Source organism: Microtus ochrogaster, chromosome 1 (genome assembly GCF_000317375.1).
Source record: "Microtus ochrogaster isolate Prairie Vole_2 chromosome 1, MicOch1.0, whole genome shotgun sequence".
NCBI classification, from domain to species: domain Eukaryota; kingdom Metazoa; phylum Chordata; class Mammalia; order Rodentia; family Cricetidae; genus Microtus; species Microtus ochrogaster.
The window spans coordinates 40,802,932-40,808,300 of record NC_022009.1 but is presented as its reverse complement, the minus strand read 5'-3'; positions in this window follow the sequence as shown (position 1 = coordinate 40,808,300).

Below are 5,369 nucleotides of genomic sequence, written 5' to 3'. Positions count from 1 at the left end.
TCGGGGTTGTATGTGAACTCGGGGTTTGCTGTGCTGTCTTTGGAGAATAGCACACACTCTGCTCATCCAAGCTCTGGGGATGGATCTAGACTGACCTGAAGTCTGATGTGGCTACCAAACTGGAAAGTTGGCAAGAAGACAAATTGGAGGCAGGCTAGGGGTCAACTCCACCTCCTGTGCTATGGGAAAGTGGTACCTGGAGTGGACAGGGGGTCCCATTGAATGAGCACAGATGACTGGTGTCTGTGCCTGTGAGTTTGTGAAGTGCTGCTGACTACACCACCAGAAGACTCAGCCGAGGAGAACTGAGCCCTAAGGGTGTTGTCATCTCAAGTGACAAATTGCACAGCTTCAAACATTCTACTTACAAACTCACTGTCCTGACATTTTCATTTGAAGCCGGAAGTGGGGGAGTGTGTTCTTAGTGATCATGGATGCAGGAGACTCAGGATTCACGGTCTAGCACTGCCCAGACCTTAGAAACACAATCCCAATACGTTCAACCAAATTCAGGCCAATGACTTAACATTTTGACACCCCCTGCCCATTTATTAAATAGTTATTTACAAACACCAGGGGAGAAGGAACAACAGTGATATCTTTTCTCTGTTAGTACCTTCAGTGGTGTCTTTTCCTTGGGTTGTTTCAAATTTTCTTCTGAATCAGAACGCCCCCATTTTTACCCCCTAAATAAGATAGCAGGTCGAAGATGGATTTGGCTGCAGAGGGGCTGCCAGGCTCTCCCTGGGTTCCAAAGGGCTAACTAGGAACCAGGAAGGTAGGTTCAAAGGAGACAGATCTGGTGCAGACAAAAGACCTCCTCTGAGGAGCTAAAGTCAGCCTCATGTGTGTTTTTGTTCTAGAAGCTTCCAAGCACTGATTAGAAGATGCCTATAGGAGAGAAACAGTAGAAGGGGCTATTTGCTAATTGATTAGGAGGGCCAAGGTCATAAATAATCTCAAAAATGTCATTAGAGCAAATAATTCCAGATTTTTTTCATTACAGGAAGATAGGTCCCTTCTCAGAAAATTCCCTGGGAGTTTATTCCAGCATCAGAACTTCCCAGATTACAGGGAGAAAATGCCACATATGTTCCATCCACTATGAGACCCCTCCATTCATCCCCACTCCAGGGATCTGCTTCACTGGGACTCACTAATATTTCTGAAGCAGGTCACAGGCAGATTGTAAACAAAATATGCCAGGGCCCCTTGCCCGTGTCAGGTTTTATGGGGAATGATGTTTGGGGCAGGGCAGTCCGTCCTGCTCCCTGTGGTGCATCTCCAGGAATTCCAGTTTGGGGCATGGCTGTTGCAGAAAAAGGGATTGTAGGCCTGGGTGTGTGCTCTTCCAGCACCATGCTGACAGGAAAACAGCCAGTCCCCAACAGTGTGCGAAGTTGGGGTATCTTAAATGTTACAGTCTCTAAGGGAGAAGCAATGACCATACAATGGCCTGGACGTGAGGGACACACTGGATCAGCATCTGTTTGATACCCACCACCAGCCTCCTTTGAAAAAGGAAACTGGAATCATGCTTGCCAGGTACCAAAGTCAGGCTGCCTGCATGAAAACCCAGGATCTGCATCCAAACCCCAAGCGTTCTATGTAGTGTGGAAGCCTATATTGAGCACCTAGAGAATCATCTGAGCAGTGTGATGCTCCCCGGTCTGAGCCACTTCCATTTATGGGGGTATGTACTTAAGACCCCCAGTTTTAGTCTGCTGCCTCACCTCCTCCCAGTACCCGACATTAGTCTCACCCACAGTGACTGCTATCTGTCACAGCAGGGCCTCAGGAATGTTCTGTTTAGTGTGTGTCCACTTGCCACCCGGGAAATGAGACCCTCAACTGACGAACTGCCCAGATCAGATCGGCCTCTGGCCATGTTTGTGAGACATTTTCTTAATTGATAATTGAGTAGGAAGGCCAAAGCCACAGTAGGTGGTACCACCCCTACGCAGATGGGCCTGGCCTGCGTGAGAAAGCTAGCTAAACAAGACAGGAAGCGTGTTCCTCCATGGTCTCTGCTTCACCTCCTGCCTCCAGATTCCTGTCTTGGCCTCCTTCAGTGATGGCCATCACTTGAAGCTGTAAGATGAATTAAACACTTCCCCTGAGGTCGCTTTTGGTCAGTGCTTTGTCCCAGTAACAGGGAGGCTTCCAGAACAGGAGCCATCTCTAGTACTGGGGTTCGGAGACTGCCAGGCCTATCTCCCACCAGCACACTAAGAATCCACGTGCCCTTGATCACTCCTCATCCACCAAGAAGAGTGCCTTCTCCTTTCTGAATATTCTCCAGCCTGTTCAACTGAGAGACATCGGGAAGCCCTGGGCACCTGCATGCCCACAGTCTCCATGCTTGGGTGCCATAGTTACCTGGTACTCTTTTTCAAATACCTCCCCTGAGGTAGGTCTACAGTAGAGTAAGGCTCCCCCCCCCCAGGCAGGAGGAGGGTGCCCAAGCTCTGCAGCTCAGTGCTGACTGGGCAAGCGTGAGCCCTACTCCGTCTACCTTGGAAAGAGACAGACTCATTCAAACGTGCAGATGCAACGTTCTATAGTCCGGGTTCTAGACAGGAGCTCCAGCTACAGGCGCTTCCAGGCCGCTGCGGTCACTTCCTCCCTTTGTCAATGTATATGTGAACACTGCCAGGCTCCTCGTTTCTCACGTCCACACCTTGCCCACACCCTGCATCGGCCTGGCTGGGCAATCACCACCCAGTTGGCCCCTGCCCTGAATGAGCGTGGTCCAAATGTTTCACCCACGCCCTGTTGAGATCTCAGAAACAATAACGCTCCCTTGGTAGTGGTCAGCCTCATGTAGCCAACACCTGCCACGGCTCCAAGTTGACTTGTTTTGGCAACAGCCTGATAAAGTTCTTAAACGTGGTAGAGGAGGGGATTGTATCCGCTTGCTAAGTCTTGGGATTATATATAGGAACTGGTCGACTAGCTGTTCAGCCTGTGCAGAGAAGGTTTCTCCCCTCCTCCCTCTCCCTCTGGAACATGCCATGGCCACCACATATGTCCTTCTGAGTCCAGAGAAGACCCTGGAACCCCATCAGTTCTTAGGGAATGGTTTGCATGGGTATTTTTATGTTCTTTGTTTTCTGAAAGATGAGCCACTGTGGATCTGAGGGTAATATATCCTGGGGACATTCTCAGCCCCTGCACTGCCCACAGGACATGGGTTTCTGTTCTGTTTAGAAATTAGGTCACATTTGGAATCACCTCAGAAGGATCCACAGCTTGTGGGCTTCCTGTGTCATCATGCTCTCTCTCATCTTCTCAGGCTGTAAATTGGTAGGGGAAAGAGGGAATTACACATCGTAAAATATTGGAAATGCCTGAAGATTAGAATCGAGGTTCTGCTGCAGGAGCCTTTGACGCTGCAGTCCAGCTGTGCCTTTTGCTGGCTGTGTGGCCTTCGAAGAGTTGCTCAGCGTCTCTGGACCTTGGCACAGAATGGGGTGGTGGTGGGCAGAATAGAGTGGATTGCAAAAATGATCACGGGCCTGTACTCACCACTTGCTAAGGCCTTTACCGTCCTGCCCATCACAAAGGATGCTTGTTCCTCTCCTTCCCAGAATCTGGGCTTAGCTACCTCCCATCGAATACTGGGTAAGCATATATCTTCAGACAGAATCTGTGCAGTGAACTGCTTACCTCATGGGTGGAACAGGACAGCTACAGCCTGCTTTAAAAGGTAGAAGCGTGCCCCTGCAGAGACAGCAGCAGGAAGGACATACTGTATACTTACCGCACACCTCTAATGTCCTAGGGAGCTGCTACAGTACACATTTCACTGCTGACCTTTTGAAGTTTTGTTTTGTCTTCAGTTGTGTGTCTGTGTGTGTGTGTGTGTGTGTGTGTGTGCGTGCACATGCACGCACGCGCATGTGTGCACATGTGAGCATGCACACAAATGAGCGCAGATGTCTGCTGAAGCCAGAGCCACCAGGTCTCCCTGGAGCTGTAGTTACAGGCGGTTGTGAGCTTCCCAAAGCGGGTGCTGAGAATCAGACCTGAGTCCTCTGCAAGAGCGGCGCATGGTCAGAAACTGCTGAGCTGTTTCTCCAGCCCCTTCACTGCTGAGTATTAAGTATGTGTGAGTTCTTAGTATACTTTGGGCACAAATACTTTGTTAGATGTAAGTAGAGATGTTTCACCTGTAACTTCCTTTCCCATAAGGGTATCTTTAATTTTTTTTTTACATATTTATTTTGTGGAGGGTGTGTGTGTGTGTGTGTGTGTGTGTGTGTGTGTGTGTGTGTGTGTAGGGGAGGTGTGCTCATGCCGTGGCATGCATGTGGAGATCGGAGGACGACACTCAGGGGTCAGTTCTCCCCTTCCACTGGTGCAGGATCCCAGAAGTTGAACTCAGACTATCAGGCTTGACAGCAGGTGACTTGATCTGCTGGGCCATCCCAGACCGCCATGGTATCTTTTGAAGAGTTGAAAATCTGGATTTTATAAAGCCCATTTTATTTTTTCTTTTACGTTTAATGCTTTTCTGTCTTATATTTTCGCCTACTGAAGGCTCATAACACGCCTCCTGATCTCTTCTGAAGTTTTATGGTCTTGGCTTTCAGCTCTATGATTCATTTAAAATAAATGTATTTCTGCCTCGGATGGCCAAGGGTTCATTTTCTCGCCTTAAATAGCAAGTTGCTCCTCCACTGTTTGAAAAGACCCCTTGTGGCATCGCACCAGGGAGGGGGAAATTCAGGTGACTGTGTGGATCCTTTGTCACTCGGCTCGTAAGCTGTGGGCAGTGACCCCTTTTAAGGTGTCACATCACTGAATCTGGGATAGTCAGAGATTTTGGCAGCAGCAAGAGGCTTCTGAATACCCAGTGACCCCAGATTCATTCCAAACCAGCCATGCAGTGAGCCCAAGGCGTTTCTGGCAGCGAGCACTGTGTTGCCTTGCGTGACTTCTCTGTGGCCTTTGTTCTGAGCACATATCATGCATATTGACACTGGGACTCCCATCCGGCTGTGCAGCACCAGCGAACCCATCTGCAATACCTTGCATCACATCTGAGTATCTGTGTGCGGTGAATCACTTTGTTTTTACTGTGCAGCAAAATTTCCTGCTCTTGTAGAAATCTAATGGTTTAGTTACAGAAGTCATTCTGAGATTCCCCTACCACTATCACTCTGTACAAAGTAACACATCAGTCTATCTTTAGTCTGCCTTGTGCTAGAATGTTTGCCTTTCAAAATAACTTTTTGAGTTGCTATCTTGAATTTTAAACTTAGTTAATTTAATTTAATTTTTGGGACAGGGTTTCTCTGTGTAGTCCTAGCTTCCTACTCTGTAGACCAGGCTGGGCTCAAACTCAAGAGCTCTGCTGGCCGGGC